We start from the raw sequence: 18,335 nt of genomic DNA on the forward strand, positions 1-18,335 counted from the left end.
CCTTCTTAGTTAAGACTGAGTTATGGGTAGGCAGGGGGTTTTGGTGACTTTCTTGATAATTCTCCAGTTTCTTCCAAGTGTCTGCTTAGCTTTTGTGTTATTGGTGTGGTGTTTTTTAAACTCCTAGATCAGGGTACTTTTATCTTCTTGTTTACTATATTAAAAAGGTCCTGTCAAGAAGGAATCCAGGTACAACTGGTTTCTTTTTATTTCCTAATCCTTTTTTGAGACATTCTGCATCCAAGATGACTGTGTATTGTTTATCATAGTATTCTTCCTGTCCTTTTACATTCTCTCTTATCTGCTTGTTTACTATATCTCAACTACAGTAATTAGGCATCTGAATAAATTTGCATTTCTTTGGATAAGAATTAAGAAAGAGCAGGCAGTATGTGGTCTCAGTGCTTAAGCAAAATGGGTCCTTCTATAAAAGATTACTTTTGCTATGTTTAGGCCCAGAGAAGTTGCTATTTCCTTATACTTTTGCAGTTCAGAACACAACTTGGAAAAAGAGCGGGATTGAACCTCAGGATTTCTGTAATCTGTTAGGGGAAAAAGTGGAGAAAATGTAAAAACATTAAGAACATTAGAGTTGTACATCTTAAAAACTTCGGCCTAAATAAGTTGTAATTAAGAGGATTTGCCTTTAGCAGTATAAAAGATAAACTACCAATGATTGTATCTTCTATGTAAATGTTCAGTAATTGATGTATAGCTCATAAATAGACCCAGTGGCTGTTTGATGAATGTGTTTATGCATGGTAAAATACATAAATACATCTAGGTCCCTGGAGTATTTTTGGTTTCTTTCATATATGATTGATCAGTTTACCTAAGACACAGACTAGTTTGTTCTCAGACACAATTTACGGATTCTGGCATGATGAAATGTTATAATAGCTGGAGATAAAATGCATGGGCAAGAAGGTATTCTTAATGGGGGACTGTAATTAGCATTTGAAAACTGGCTAATGGACTGCAGAAGACAGCAGCCTAAGACCACAATAACGATCATGTATGAAAATGCAAATGCACGGTAAAATTAAATGACAGTCAAAGCTTGGAAAAGTGTTCTGTAGTGTATTTCAGTTTGCTTTCCAAAAACTTTGGAATGAAAGACTTGGATAACTAGGAAGTCTTCCTTTTTTAATTCAAGCTTTGAACTTGAATGTCTGTGAATGAAAACAGTGAAAAGATAATTTCCAAAAGCAAAGTAAGGTTATGTCTGAATAAAGTTGTCTACACACTTAGTTGCGCTGTATTTTTTTCTTGGACTCTTATGAGCTGCTTCAGCAAGAAGTTAGAAGGATCTTGCCAGTTTTATCTGTGACACTAGTACCTGCCAGGGCAATTCTGTTTTGCTGTGTCTTAGACAGACTATGGCTGTATCTTCATTGACAAGCAATTTAGTGCAATAGATGCTAGTTGCTGAATTGAAGCCTTAGAGATAGCGAGACACGTGGAACCATTGCATGTGGTGTAGCCAGGCAGGGTTACCTCAGATTTTGTGGTGTTCTCCTGTAGGGTCCTTTTTACTGGTGTCTTGGGTTCCCAAGGATCTCATGGTACACAGTCTACTAACTTTGAATCAAGCTTCCCAGAAAATTGTTGGAGCATTTCAGATGTGGAGCTTCTGGTGTGTTCATCTCTGACTGTGGTGGAGAAGTTCACATGTACAGGAACTGTGCTGAGAAACAAATTAATGGTAAATGAGGAAATCAAGGAATTTATTTTCCTTCTCTTTTGAACCAAATTCCCAATACGGGTACAGCTTATTAAAAAAATAGGGAAAAAAAAGGAGACTAGACAGGCCCTCTTCTAGAGAGTGTATAAAAATCAGTGGGACAAAAAACTGAAGAACATGCTCTGAAAAGGCAGCAATATTTTTGAAATTGTGTCTCTTGCCCTTTTCATAAACATGCCTCTCTGTTGTGGTTTTAAATGTTTGGCTAGTAGGTTTCTCAAGTGGTGAACAAATAAGAGATGAAGATGATGATGATGTGTTGATTTAGTGATGAGTGTTTTCAAGACTGAGAAGCTAACCTGTCAGGGAAAACTGAAAGCATGTTTAGATAGTGAAATTAAGTACTGTATTCAAACAATGCTTTATATTTGCTGGGAAGAGCAAAGATTCGTCTCAAAACGTTTGAGGCAGATATCAGGCAGGCTAAAGACCTCTGGTTCTGTTTTCCTCTCTGAGATTGTGTTGCCCATTATGATACTAATTTTTGAGAGACCTGAAATACTTTTGCCTCATGATGTTCCTGTGATTTCTGTTGTCCTACGCCCCTCATTTAGGATACAGACTTGACTGTCAATTGGAGAGTGTACAATAAGGGGCATTATGTTTTAATTTCTTATGTTCTAGCTTATATCCTAGTTTGTTACCTAGGTATGAGGTTATGAGGAAAGTGAAATTTTATATGAAGCAAGGCTACACAAAATTATACCACACTGAGAGAACTAGTCCTTAATAAGGCAAGCACTGTCAGTGTGTTTGCAAGTAGCATTGATGGTAATGACACCAATAACATCTCAACCTGGCAGTAACATCACAATGATTTTGAGAGAAATGGTTAGTAAGAGGGACCAAAGGGGTATTTTTTTCCTGTGAAAATCTCTGTAAAGGGGTAGGGAAGGAAGAGAGAGAAGACTTATTGATAAAAATGAAGCAGAATATATTACATTTGAAAATGGAATATGAATCATGGGAAATTAGAATTAAAATAAGAATTGGCCAGAAGGGGGGAAGCTGTATGCTAAGGCCAGCTGAGATGTCTGCCCCTCTAGAGTTTAATATCTCACTATGTGTGAAGAGTGCGACCTGGAAATGAGATTAAAACAGGAATTGACCAGAACTAAGAGATGAACCATTGCACCTTCCTGGAGGTGTCCACCCCCATGGAGATTAATACCACACAGACTAAGGAAAATGTGATTTGCAAAGAAGATAAACATTCATTCTCCCTATCAAGCAGATCATCTTATAGGACTTGGATGGGAAGTAGCCTTGACTTTCTATCAGAGACTTATGCTCTGCTGTCAAATGGATTCTTCCAAGGCCATTTGAACATTTTACTTTAGTGGATTTAGCAACAAAACTATTATTGAATGTTTTATTAATGTTGCAAAGCATATTGTGGCAAGTTCACTCTTATATTTAATCTTCTTCCTTACATGGTAACTAATAAGCAGATCAGATTTCTGATTAAGCAATTGGGGATTGATGTCATTATTGACATGCAAGACCCTTTTTCCCCCTACCTCTGTTAGTGCAACAGCTCCCAAAAGCATAGAGTTTGAGATGAGATTGCCCTTTAGAAGGAGAGAAGTGCAATCTTTTCATAGTTTATCTGTTAGAAAACAGTGGAATTTTTTAATTTTTTGTTTAACAGTTCAGTTAAATACAGTACTTAACACTTACCCTCCCCTTTTTTTTTTTTAGTTCTCCTAGTAACTGTTTTCACAGAAGTAAGGGAAGTGGAAGTAGATAGAACTAATAATCTCAAAATACAAATCCAGATGAGATGTATTTGATTACACATTGGGTATATCTGACAGTGAAGAAAAATTTTCAGATCTTTGCCTGCATCCCCAGTTTTTAGCATCACATCTTTCAGGTGTATAGGTTTGCTTTGGCTAGAAGTCATGTGGGTGTCAGCTATCAAAGGTGTGCGTTTCACCAGGCACTCAAAAGAAAAGCGTAATTGTAATTCATGTGATAGTAACAATACCTACACTACCATTTATTCCATTCCCAATGCCAGTTTTTTAATGGAGGGTGATCAGTGCTTCTGGTTCTGTTGGGGGCTGTCTGTTCTTGAAATGGCACAATTTACAAAGTGAGTCGTGTCTCTTTCTTCTGCTGTGGCAATCAAGACGCATGGGATATTTATGCAAGCCAGAATAGTTTTGGATTGATGATTTAATTTTGAATGGACTTGTGAAGGCCATCTGGACCAAGAACATCAGTGCATGGGCCAATCTTGGCAGCAGGAATACCTGTGGGTACGGGCTGGATAGTGGCTGGGTGATGCCCTGCAGGAAAGGGATTTGTGGTTGATAGCTGGCTGGGTATACAAGTGGGGTTTTTTTGTTTATTTGATTTTGTTTGTTTGTTTTCTTTTGTGGGGCTTTTAGTAAATGTTTTGTTTTTCTGAGCAAAGTGAATGGCATACTGAACTGTGCTGAGAGGATTGTAGCCAGCAGATTGTGGCAAGCTGCTGTGCCCCACTACTCAGTGCTGGTGAGGTATGTCTGGTGTATTTCGTTGGGAGTTGTGCCTCTTGCCTTCTCCCAGGTCATGAAGGATGTGGAGAAGCTGAAGTCTCTTGGGGAGTTACTGAGGTTTGGGCCTGGATGGTGTGACCTAGATGGTGTGATCTTCAAGGGCCACCTGAAGGGAGCTGGGCTTATTTAGTCTCAAGATGAAGAAGAGTAAGGGGATAATCTTAACAGGAGGTTGCAAGAACTTGAAGGGTGTTTATGAAGATGACAGAGATGATCTCTTTGATAGCAGTAAATAATACAGCAAGGGGCAGTAGACACAAATTGCAGCTTGGGAGGCTCAGCTTGAACACTATAAAACTTTGCTCATGTGTAGGAGGGTGGTGGAGCAGAACAGACTGCCCAGGGCAACCCCTGTCCACTGAGGCTTTCAGTCCTCAGCTAGACAAAGCTGTGGCTGATGTTATAGTCTTGGTGATAATTCTACTTTGAAGGGGGTATTTGGCCTAGATGGCCTCCAGAGGTGTCTTACAAGCAACACTTCTTTGATTCTAGGGGAAGTGTAGTCTGCAATTTCATGGGGTGTGGGAACAGGTCGATGCAGGTTGAAAGTGCTCCAGCCTGGCAGAATGGCTGGTTGGTCTCTGCTCCAGAGAGATATTTTCATAACCTTTGCTCCTTCTCTGAGCAGTCAGACTGGATTTTTTTTTCTTTTGTGAAATGATACATTCACAAATAACCCAGGAATGTGTTTGCAGAAGCACATGGACTTCTTTGCTTTTTTTAGTTTCCCCCCATCACCTGTAACTCTGTGGTTGGGCAAGATTTATGCTTCTGCATGCAAACTCATTTAGAAACTTGATTCACCCTGCAAGTCAAGCATGAAGACAGCAAAGGTTTGGAGTTTGACTTCTTGCTACTGTTATTTGGAAAGTACATCTCTCCTAATAAGAAGGTGTCTGGAAGTTCTTCCATGTGAGTTTCATTGTTCCACAAAAGAAGCATCTTACAGTTGTATTCAATGCTTGCTGAGGTAAAACCCTTAAGCCTGTTTAACCCTTGGCTTCTTTAAGGAGGTGGTGAAATAAAGAGGACACCTTATGTGAAGTTTTCTGCCTGTCACAGAAATGTTTCTAGATAAATTTCTCTCTGTTGTCAGATCGTTTCTCAAAGCATGTGTGAAGGTGATGTGTCCATATGTGACAATAAGGTCAAATCAAATAAATTCAAATTAAAAATTAATTTAAAACAGTTTAGTTAAATCATGTTAAAATTCTATGTGGGTTGCTTTCATTCAGTATTAAAATGTATTAAAATTCAGTTTAGTATAATTCACCTTAGGAATGGATTGCGGTAAATTGGATTAAAGTAGACTAATTCTGGGAAGAGAGGTTTTTCAAAGTGAAATAAAATGAATTTAGAAATAATTTAGACTAATTTTCATTGTTCCAATGTGTCATCCTATGATACACAAGCACTTTTTTGTCAAGATTAAAATACAGTGGGTACATGATTCAGCCCTTCCTTGCTCTGCTGAGCATAAACATCAAATCTGTTTTTTAATGTTGAGCCCCAGTTTTATCCTTCTCTTTTGGGAAGTCTCTGAAGGCCCTGTTAAACCTTTCTCCTCAGTATATCAGGGAGGTACGTTTTTCAGGTTCTGCAATGAATTTACTTGAGAAGAAGCATGTACTCAGATGATAATTGTGCTTATTCAAGTTGAGCTGTGTAGACTGCATAGCTTTTAGTATCAGGCTATTTTTAAAGTTATCAAAAAGGAGGTGTGTATGAAGGGGTGTCCCCAACAAACTTCAGTCACTTTACTAAAGTTATGGCATTAAGGTCTGTCACCAAGACTGATTTATCGTTTGTGTAGTGCTTTCTTTGAGAAACCTTGGCTTTAGCCTCAGAAATACTTCAGATAGCCAAGGTCCCCAAGGCATCTAGTGATCTGTTTTGGGGCAATTTAAGGAATTGTTATCCATGACTGTCTGCTCCAATAATCCGGGTCAGAGCTTGAAACCAACATGCAGATCATGGAGAGGGAAGTGTGCTTAGTCCTTTGTGACCACAGTGGATGGTCTTACTTCTGCCAAGGGGGCTGTGCTTCTGCTGAGCAAAGGGGAATTTAACTCCTTCAGCTGCTTTAAGCAATCCAGCGGGAGCTCGGGCAGCGAGCACGCTGTGTTGGCAATTCTAGAAGGGATTAGTTTTAAGTCTACTTGAAGCTGTGTGCTCTGAGGTTGTTACAGGCAACCTTCTGGTGGTTAAAAATCAAGACACAAGCTTCTGCTTACCAAGGAAAACATGCCCTCCCTCCCAAACCCTCAAACTCAAACAACCCACAGAATAACACCTTTGTGCATGATGTGTTTGATGTGATGTGTATTGGTATTTGTGAAACAAGCTTAATTCATTTTGTCAAAACTTTTTGAGCTAATATATTCAGACTATTTGGTGTTTGGGAAAAGTAGTTACCTGTTTGTATTTTTTTAACAAATGTTAAATTCAGTGATGAATTTTGCGAATTTAGAATTTGAAATGGAAGCAATATTTCATTCCAGAAGTATAGATGCTTTTGTTTCATAGAAGATCAGCGCAAAATTTTGTAGTAATTTTCTGTGGCTTCAGTGTAAAATATTAATATCCAAGTAAGTAATTTTGATTGGCTACTGTGTTTCTTAGTGCCTAACTACAAAATTAAAAGAGCGGATTGAGTCCTCTTTTACTTAAGTAGCACAGAATTCTTCAGCAATTTTCTGTGGACAAGGTCCCTTCTGTTCTGGGATGCATGCGACATGTATAGATCATCCAATGTCAATTAGTTAATACTGCTTTTACTACATTTGAAGGAGCAGTCCCTCATTTAAAGTGCTTTCAGTTCAGGCTTACATAACACTAACCTTTGAGACAGCTATGATTGTAGGATTTTACTTCCACTTCTGTATCTCATGTGTATATTATTGTGTACTGTCCTGCTTTGTCACTTTCTGGTCCTCTTTTTCATGCTGTATTTTCATTCTGATGAAGAGTTTGATGCACACTCTGGAAAACTGTAGAAGACTAGTAACCTGTTGTCATGAAAATATATACTAAGGGAAAATATACAGATAATCACAAAATGTTTGCTTTAAAGTTCTGCTTTGAGAAAGATCAGGAGCTTAAGTTGCTTTAGGTGGGGGGAAAACACTCTTTCCCATTGGTTGCTCATAACATTTCCCATTGAAATGATAGTACTGTTGACTCAGATATGTTTTATTTTTTTCTTTTTTTTTGTACAATACATTATTGATGATCACTCCTTGCCATTCAAAAATTCAGGAACAATGATGATTCAGATGCTTTTTAAAATAGGAAATGCCGCAATATTAATGAAAATGAGGAAAGTATGAGAAGCCAACAAACAATGTAAGCACCAAAACAAGGAGATCATGTTTAGTAGAATGGCTGTTTTCATTTTTCTTATTATTATTCTGTATTTTTCCCTCCTCTCTGTGATTTAAAAGAAGTAGGAAGAAAATGTTAAAGCACTACTTATTGGCTTAGACCTTTGAATCCCATTCTTAAATACTGGCAGTGTTACATCTTATTGAACATCCTTGAAGCTTTTAGTTTCCTAGAATTTCTGAGAAAATGATTCAACTCTAAAGGGTTTTTCTTGATTATTCTTTTTAAGCTGACTGTGCTTAGGAAAGTTAAGCAATTCCATTCAGTGACTACTTCATGACTACCCAAACCAATTAGCATAAATTTTGTGGTTTCCAGTTAAAACTTCTCATTCACAAGAAAAATCTGTCCCATTTTGGCTTGCTATTTTGAATCAAAGAAAAACTTCTTAGCTTTCAAAAATGCATTTGTAAAATAATTTCAAATATAGTGGGTAGGCTTCCAAATTGCTAGCTGAAAACTGGTTTGTTTAGAATTATGTCAAAACTAATTAAATTTAAATTCTGTTTAGTTTCATGTATTGAAGGTAGTTCTTTGTAGGATCCTGAGCTTTCCTAGGATTCTGTAGTGGTAATGTGTGCTGCTTGAATGAGTTAACACTGCTGGCAGTTCAAGTAGAAAGAAAAACCTGAGGAGAAATTATGTTCAAGTGGGTAGCCACTTGCAATATGATACCAGTCTTGAAATTCCTAGAGCCAGATTAGTATGATCTGCTTTATTCCTACAAATACACACCTTGGGGCTTTCTTCATTGTCAAGTGAATATTTTGAAGTCACAGTTCACTGTGGAGCCATGTGTGTTATGGATATTACATACTTCTTAGCTTGAACAAAGAAGGAAAGAAATGAGAAGTCTGAGTGTTTTTGTTTTCAGGCTAGCTTCTAATGTAGAGAGAAAAGCAATTTGATAGAGCATTTGGCATTGTTAGAAGAAAAAAATAATTTAAAAATCTGCTTACATTCAGGAAGATTGGTATTTTATTTCCCCTTCTGTGTTTCTAGGAACATCTTAATTAAACAAGAAATCTTTCAAGCATTGCTGAAGCAATGCTGCAAAATTGTTATACCTGTTTTCTCTGAAATTATAACTGCCTGTAGCAAATTTGTGAATTAAGAATTATTCACTCTCCACTTTTTACATGAGACAAGGAACATTTTAAAGGTTGTCAATAAGGTACATGCGAGCATCCCCATGTAATTTTTACTTCTCTGCATATTAGTTTATTATTATTACCCCTACTCTGTTTTGTCTTCTAATTATTGAGCACTCATTCAAGTTGCTTTCACTAATGCAAACAGAAGGGAGACCAGGAGAGAAACCATGAGTCAACTGAAATGATTACTTTTCATGCTGGCAAGTTGAAATTGATTTATTCAGGTGCAATGTTTCTGCATTTCTCTAGGATTATCATCTGCAAGTTTGATTCCATCCTGGGGCTATAGATTTGTCTGGCCTATTGTATAATTTGGAGCTGATTTTACAGTGTATTTTTGGGATTTGTTGGAGTACCAGACTGCCCTGGCACCAGGGATTTGTGCTTTAGCCTGTCTTCTTTAGTATTTCTGTGACCTTTTTGCTTAGCCCCCTCTGAGGGTGTTAACCAACTTCCCTGTGATGGTGCTGGAAAGAAAGTGGGAAGAGACTGGCTGAAGCTTGGTTTGTGAGCTGTGGAAGTTAGTATTACTCATGGTAGCTTTAGGCTGTCATGAGACTTTGGGCTGAACTTTACATACAGGTTTAGTGCTCTGGAATGTACATGGTTATGGTAATTGTGTCTTCAATCCTACTTCATTTCTACAATTGGAATGTGGAAGTAAGGGGTTTTTAAACTTCTCCTCAAGCTTGAGTAGATTTTGACTGTTGTCTAAATAACTCAAAAGTGTGAATGCATCTGGTTTAACATGACAAGCAGTCTTTCTTTTTCTGGTTTTCCTTGAGATAGGGTTAGCAGTAGGTTCCTTGGCAGATGACCTGAATTGGTGCTTCTCTTGGTGTCTCTCTCTTCCCCTTTCCTTGGCATGAACCTGCCTGTTCCTGGTGTGCCAGTCCAGCCTGATAATCCAGCAGGAACCCATTCCTTGAGGTGCCGCTTAGGTGGAAGGGAGGGCCAGGAGTGATGCTGTTGCCACAGGGAGGCAGCGGGGCCAGTGGCGATCCTGGCAGCGCAGGGCTGATTCCCGACCTGAGAGAGCTCCAGATCCTTGGCTCTGTGGCTCAGGTGAGCACGAGTACAGGCACAAAGGGTGGAGGCTGTAGTTGGTGTGCCACTAGGTAAGGTGATAAATATTAAATCATGCCCCTAGGTTTTCCTTTCATCTGTTATCCGGTTTACTGGCAACCCTTTCCATTTTGTCCCCATCAGACACGTCTGGGTAGCTTTGCAGGGCTTCAGAGTTAAGGCTTTGTGTTTTGCTTTAACTTGGGTTGACTGCTTGCTGTTGGTTAGAAAGGATCAAGTGCCCACTCTGTTTTCCTGGGCTCCCTGCAGTTACAGCTGCAGCTAAAAGGCTGGAAATTCTCCAGAATTCTCTATCCACTTCTGGGGGAAGGATGCAATTTATTTCATTCTGAAACACTGTGCAATGCTTATTGCCAGAAGTCCTAGAAGAAAACCAATAAATTGTGCTCTGTCATATTCAGCCATATGCTGGTTTAACCAACTCAAATGCCAGTATTCTCCGTAAGCCTCCTCTATGTAAACCTCCTCCTGCCTCCTGTGTTATGTCTCCTGTGGTCTCTTTGACACTTTGTTAATATCTGTTTTCAACTGTTCTAAAAGGTTACAGTGTTACATTAAAGGGTTTTGCATGCTTGTAGCTGTGACGTTATTTTTCTTCTGCTATTTCAAGTGGTAAAAGGTCAGAGTTGGTAATCAAATCTACATTCCTTACTGAAGTGAACTTAGAATGTATGCTTCCTCTTTTACCAATTATTTTGTGTCAGTCTGTTTGTAACTTTCCTTGGATAGCATGTGGAAACCTTTTATAAGCATGAGCATGCTAGAATTAGTGTGCCAGCATGCTGGAAACATTTTTCCTATTGGATATTTTTTTCCTAAGTAGTACTTCTTTAGGGTTAGGCAAATAGGGAAGCAGACTGTTAATGATGTTACTAATTTTGTGCTGAAAGACTTGAAAAGGACAGGCTAATGAAAGAGTTGATGTGAAACTATTTAATTTTTTTTTAATTCAAGTTAATTTTGAGATCCTTCTGGATGACATTAGGCCTGTCTGAAGGTTTCTGTAGTGATTCATAAATTAGAAAACAGATAGTATTTTTGTAAAAGCAAATCTGTTGTTTGGCATTGTAGCTTAATAAATCCTTTTCTATAAAAGACTGAAAGTGCTACCTCTTCTAGATGAATCATCCTAATTATATCCTTCCACAGTAATTGCACGTGTAGCACTATTAGGTGGCAATAAAGATGTAAATGATAAACATTGCAGATTTATTCTTCAGATTGTGGTTTCAGGGCTCTGTTTTTTGATTTCTTGGTCTTGACAGTGTTGCATGGAGATAAAGTCTGCTGCTTCTAATCACACTTTTATGAGTTCCATGTGCCATTTGGTGCAAACCAAGTTGTAACTGCAATGCTTTGCACAAATATTTACTTTTCTTGGAGCAGTCAAGGAGGGATAGTGTTATGGAACTAAAACCCCAGAGTTTATTAACTGAACAGTTCAGAAATTGTGACTCTCTCAAGGATTTTTATCTGTGGCTTTCTGGGCTTTTTAAGGTGTCTGAAGTGGACAAGTAATAGTAATTAATTTTGATACTCTGATTAACACGTGAAATACATGGCCAGGGCCTGCTCTATACAGCCATTCTCTGTTACCAGCACTGGTGCTACCATTAACATGTTACCACATTTGCATTTACTACAGCTGAAAGTTTTTTTGTTGTTAGTGATTCTATGTATTTATTTATTAAACAAACAAACAAAAAGATCTTGCCAGGGGCTGCTGTGGTCTTAAACAATTATTTTGTAGAAAATCAGACAGGAAACTTGTGTCATATTCAGAACTGACCTTGAGGACATAAATACACAAGCATCTGATTTTGACAGGCTGCTCTTAGAAAACACTACTTTTTAAAAATATCTTTTCCTGGCTTAATCACTTGAATTTTTAGCATTGTGTTCTCCTGTGACTAAACTTTGAGTCAGATTTTGTAGTTCAACAGCATGTAGAACAGAATCCCTGTACTGAAAAGTCATGGCGATCACACTGTGACCAGAAACTGGATTTGAACACGCAGATTTGAACCTCCTGGCTTTTTCTGGTTTTGTTTGAGAAGGATTGGATATATCTAGGAGAAACAATAGAAATATTTGTATTATTGTTTGCTATTGTGCAGGCAAATTAGAATCAGTGCTGTTGACTTATTCTCATGGTTGTCATTCATGTCGTTTGGGAAATAAAGGTGTTCTCTGGGAAGAGACAAGCCTATCTTGGGAGAGGTTGCTGCACTTGTCATGACAGTCTGGATTTTGGCCCTCTTTATGGGAGGACAGAGAGCACTGTGATCTATCTGAGAGGTGTTTGTTGAGTTTGTGACAACCTAATCAGTATTGGCAATATTCATTAATGTTAAAGTTTGTTGTTAAATACTGAAGTTCATTTTGTTGTTAAATATCAAAATCCACTAATGTTAAATGTGTAATGATAAAGATTGTTTTGCCCATAATTGTTCAAAGATAACTGGTTTTTATTGTTGTTTAGTCCTTATAATATGCACTGGAGACTAACTCAGAGTTAGTCCAGTGTTAAATGGAACATTAACTGTTCTACCAGTCAGACTCCTAAAAAATGGGATCTCTGGTCTTCAGCAGTGGATGTAAAGGATCTGTGAAGAAGGTGAGGGTAGTGTATGGGTGGATATGGTAGCATGCTTTTTGAATATGGCATTCTTAACTAATAACTTTGCCATAAAATTCCTTCTAGAGTTACAGTTTTAGACTGTCATCATCTGGAATCTGTTTGAAAGGTTAAAGCTGGTTCTAGATCTTTTAAGAGACAGGTTTTACAATATTGTCTGCTAGTGCTAAGGCATTATTTTAATGCTCCTGGGCATTTTCTCACCCTTCCTGTTTTTTTTAAATGAATTAATTTTTGTTGCCATTAATTCTATGTCGATCCCTTTGTTCAAGTCATGGAAGGAGGATGAGACCAGTAGAATTTATTTACATTACTTATAGTGTTTCCATTGCCATCGATATAATTGCTGTATGCTTTATGAAATTTGATGCAATAACTTCCCTGTTTTTTAAAGAAGGTTTGTGGGATTTAATAATTTCTCTCAGACAATATCTTCAAATAAGCAGCAGAATGCATTACAGAAGAGAAATAGTGTTGAGAATAATGCAGAGAAATGCATTTTGAAATCTCATGTTACAAATGCAAAGTGTCTCTTGGAGGCAACAGAAAACATGAAATTGTAAGTGCTTACAAGCTGTGGTTACAAACTTTGAAATTGAGGGGAATGGCAGTTCATCTTTTTTGAAAAGTAGTCACTTTAAAATACCTAATTCTGATTAATGGGCTAGTACTGTGCTTCACTGCAGACAATTATTCTTTCTTTTGGGTCTGCAGTGGGAAAACCTCTAACTGGGAGCAGTGAAGAAGTAATCTTCCTCTTCACTGACTGCTACACTTTATCTGTGGAAGAAACTCTTTGAGAACTTGCTTTTATATGTTCCTCTTGATTTTTCTGTGTCCTTTCACTCTTCCATTTGGCTTTTGTTCTTGTAGGTAGTGGAATAAAGTTTGGAAGTTACCAAGTTCCATAACTTCTGAGCACTAATACAAAGTCTGAGGACTTCTACTGTGAGCAGCGGTCAAAGTAAAGATAGAGAACTGTAACTATGTAACTACTAAGTTTTGTCACAGATTTAAACTTGGAACTTGTTTAAACTTTCAAATATTTCTAACAAAGCAATTTGTGAGGGAGTTGTGTGCATGCTTTTGTTGTTTCTGTAGAGTTGTAAGTGTGAAAGGCATTTCCTACAAAAAAAAAAGTGTCTGATTTCCCTTCTCAAAAAAGCTTATGAACTGTAGCACAAGAGAAGCTCTGGAGCAGTAGCTTAAATCAAGGAGGTAAAAGAATGAGCAGGAAAAAAGATATAATCTACATCTGAGTTGAGATGAAATTCCTTATTTTAGTCTCAGATTTTAAAGGTATTTTTAATCAAAGCTTAGTAGAAAACCTGCCTATTTTTATGGGAAACAGGATAGCTGAATGTAGAGTGGGCTATGAGTGCATAATTTGTTATCTAGTGTGCAAGCACATATGAATGGAATAACATGAATTAGCAGAGGAGGCAAAAGTGCCATTTTTCATAGAGATTGAATTTACAGGACAGTATTAATGTTGTAAACATTTTGACAGAGGTCAGTGTTGGTCAAGCAGTGATCTATAGGGAACGGCATAATTTTTTTTGGTCAACACACAAAGTAAGGTTTAATTTCCATCTCTATTTGCTTATTACTTGCCAGGGTTTCTTTGACTCCCTCCTGGTCCCTCACCCCTCCCCCCACCCCACAAGCATTCCAAAGATAGCCCAGAAATACTCTTGGGTAAAATCAACTTGAAGGCTCTGGAGCGCTTGTTGTAAGGAAGAGATTAGATTTGTTTGGACAGGAATGTAGAGTTGAGTTGCTCATAGCATGGTGTCACGCAAGTGCATGTAAATTGTTCTAACAAACAAAGTTGGACACATTTTATTTTACATGTGATGTTGTTACAGGATCTCTTTCTGTAAGTAGCCTATGTCTGAGATAGCGGAAAGCATCAATTTCAGATGCTTGTAAGCCACATTTGTAGATTACAGAAGTTGTGTGTGGGTGGCTTATTTTGTATGTTTGTTTTCTTTTGGGTTCTGTTTCCTTTTTTGTTTTGTTATGAGAATCGTGGTTAATTTTTTTTAAGAAAAAAAATTGTGTAATTATATGTGCACTATATATAAATGCAGCATTAACCTGATGTTTAACCACAAAATCAATATGTTTTGCCAGATGTTAAAGTCGTATTATTTTTGCAGGCATTGCACATGTGAGTACTATCTATTTTGTTGAGATAGAGCCTTGGGTGGTAGTCTTAGGTACAATTAGGTACTACCACAAGAAATGCACAAAACCCAAGAACATAATTTTTCTGATACAAACACATACATTTTCATATATTAATTTTTTGACTGAACTTTAATTTGTCTTGGAATTTCAAGCCTCATATGCACAGCAATTTTCTTTAAAGCTGGGTCCAACTTATTTGCAGAAGCAAATCCCTTTTGTCAGTAGCCAGTAACCAGGAAGTAAAATGAAAAAAAATCATCGGAGAAGAGGCTTTAAGAGAAGTCTCAAGATGAGTGCTTTGCTTCTCCCTACTTTGCACAAAAGTGTCTTTTTCTTCTCATGCAATTTAATTGTGGTTATAAAGAGATTTTTGGTGTTCCCAAACTGTCTTTTCCTAACTAGCTGGGACCTATCTCAATGATGGATGAGGGAGGCCTTGCCTGCTGCAGAGGGGTTTAAACTTTCTGCGGGAAGAGCTCATGTAGCCGGGAAGCTGGCTGAAAGCTGTAGGTGTTGGCAGTGTATGGCATTTCCTTCTGGTGGATGCTTTCAGGAAGGCAGGAGACAAGAAGAGATGGTGGATAGATAAATATCCAGGTGACCTCTCTTCAGCTTGCAGGCTCTCAGGCTTGCTGTGGAGCAGGCATTTTGTAGGTACCTGATGGCTTATTTTTTGACACAGACAACGCTGCTTCGTTTTTTCCCATTTCACTGAAAACGAATACGGTCTGGGGGAAGCTGCTGGGGGAAGCTCAGTTGGCTTGAGCTTGTCATACTCTTTGTTTTCATGTCTCCTCAGTTTTTCAGTTTTTTGGTTTTTCCTTCTGCCTTGATCCACCCTTTCTTTCCTCTTTTGGTTGATGGAAGGAAAAGAAACTTTAAAACAAACAAACAAACAAAAAAGCTCTCATGTTCTATATTTTTCCAACTTGTTTTTTTGTAGTTTGTTTGGATATTTTTGTTTATTTGTTTAGTTTTGTTTTGGTTTTCCCTGCCAGTGATTTTCCCTCGAGACCACCTCTAACAACCACCCTTCTCCCGGCTTTCCCAGCATCTTCCGGAGCCGGGAGGGGCCAGGAGGTGGCGGCAGAGAACTCGCCGGAGCCGCGGGCAGGCGCGGCTCGAACCCCGCGGCCGCGGAGCTGCGGCCGGAGCGCGGAGCCCGGCCCCGGACCAGCACAGGGATCCGCTCCGGGAGCCCGTGCTCAACACGCTGCCTGTAACGACAGGCTTTTTGTTTGGTTAGCTTTTTGTTGATTTGTTTGTTTGGTTTTTTTTAATATTTTTTTGTTTAGGTTTGAGATTTTACTAGCACAAACAAGGGAGAAGAGAGGCAACCCAGCAACATGTGCATCTCCACGTTAATAAACATGTTCCTCCAAACCCAGAGTACAGCGTAGACAAGCAGTGGCTGACTTATTTAAGGTTTTGTGAACTTTTCCTGTCCTAAATTCCTGAACTGTTGTCATCTGTTCCTCATCTTACAAAACTGGAATGGCTTGAATTTTGTTTAACCAGCCATCCTCTTTTTCCACAGGTTTGTAGAAATTCATGAGTTGGAGGTGTGAAACTGGAGAAATGTTAAAAGTTAAGGAAAACCCATTAGTTTTATTGGAAAGCTGAAGCAGTTGGGAGTTTGAATGAGCAATCGTAGCAGTGAAGTACCTCCTCTCCTCCCACTTCTGTCTTCATGCTGTCACGAAAATGTAAATTCTATTTGACCAATTTAGAAGCCTGTGCAAGTAACTTGTGCCATATGAGTACTAGTTCTCACCCCATGTCTTTCCCAAGCTCACAGCCTGTTTGGGAAAGGCCGTTCTGCACACTGGTGCGGGTGGAGATCCCTTGGCTGGTGCATCAGATATGTGCCTGGTATCAGAGAGCACCACGCTCTGTGTTTGAACTCTGTCTAGAGATGGGCGCAGGGAATGAGACACTGGTGGTGTAGGGCTGCTGCTGTCTGCAGACAGGATGCTCACAGCCTTTGCAAGGGCCTGTGACTTAGGTGTGTCCCCTTACACCTCCAAAATGTGGGGGAGGACCCCCTCAGCCTTTGGTGCATGAACTGCGAGGGGATCCCCTCTGGCTGCCCAGATACTTCTTAATTATCTTAACTCTGTGGGGCCACCTACACTAATTTTTAGGGCATTTTACTTATCAAATTGTATGATTCAGTATTTTGCAATCTATTAACGAAACAGTGTAAACAAAGAGTATCTTCAGTGCTAACCTGAATAGAAGTGCTAGTTGTATCTGTTGAGCCATTTTCTGTTTGACTTCTAGGACTTTGAAAATAGTTTCCTATTCGAAGTTCTAATTAGCATAACTTGTATTTAATAATTGGGATGTCTTCTGTTTTCTGTCATCTGTATCTAGTGTTGAATTGCTTCCACGTTAGAACAAAACAGTTCAGGTTTTGTAGTTTCCCTTTTCTGCTCCCTTCCCTCCATTTTGAAGTTTCAAAATGCTCTAAAAGGCTCTCCTGGAAAATCAATTTGCTGTTTGTGTTGGTTTAATGCTTAACACTCACTGTGTGTCCTTTGTACCCACAGCTGTGGAATGCTCTGCTGCAGTTGAATTTGTGCATTTTCTGACATGCAAACTACAGTGAGAAACTTCCTTATGAAAGGAAAGGATTTAGGTTCATTTTCAGTATTTAATATTTTTGAGAGTATGTTTCAGGATTAACAATTCCATGGACAAAGATTTATGTCCAGTCTTGTACAACTGTTCTGATGTTGCAGTTTGATGATTAATTTTATATTCCACTTAGTAAAGCTGCAACCACTTTGGATTTTAGAACAGAAGTGTTACTACATTTATATTACTACCTGCCACCTCTGTTAAGGGTAAACCTGAGGTAGGAAGGAATAGAAGTTGGAGTGTGTTAAGTATTGTAAAAGTTAGGTGATATAGTTTATTTTCTTCATTGTTATTTCTGTTGTTTGTTTTGTACACTGTAGGGAAGAGTGAACTATCGTCTCAAGATCATGTTAATTAATACTTCTTATACTTTGTGTGGTACAGCAAGACTGACAGGCCTCTTTGTGAACTTGCTGTTTATCTCTATTATGTCTTTTCAAATGACTTGCTTGTGTAGAATGCACTTTGTCAGAAGGAGAAAAGGAAGCTCGGGGAGGCAGTAGGAAAATTGTATAGATATTTTGAGCTGCAGTCACTATTTAGGATAAAAAAATCTCCTAAGATTTTTTAGGGGTTTATCTTCCCTGGGTTAAACTTGTTTCAGAAAGCAGAAATATCATCTAACAGCCAATTTTATTTTTTTTTTACTGTAGTTTCCAAGCTTCCAAGTTTTTAGCACTTTCTAAATATGAATCTTGCTGATAATTTCACAAGGACCATCAACTACCTTGAAGTAGTTACTGTCCTTTTACAGTTACCAAAAATAGCAATAAGCTAGGACACAACAAGAGAAGGAAACCTTTTAGTTTTTTGCATGCATCTCGGGACTAGCTGAGTATGTAACTGTGAAGAAGAAATGCCTAGTGGCAAGGCTTTGAAGAATATTGTAAGAGACGTTACTTAATTTAAATTGGAATTTAATTTGGCAATAGATAAGGGATATTTGC

The sequence above is a fragment of the Camarhynchus parvulus genome, chromosome 3 (genome assembly GCF_901933205.1).
Source record: "Camarhynchus parvulus chromosome 3, STF_HiC, whole genome shotgun sequence".
NCBI lineage: Eukaryota > Metazoa > Chordata > Aves > Passeriformes > Thraupidae > Camarhynchus > Camarhynchus parvulus.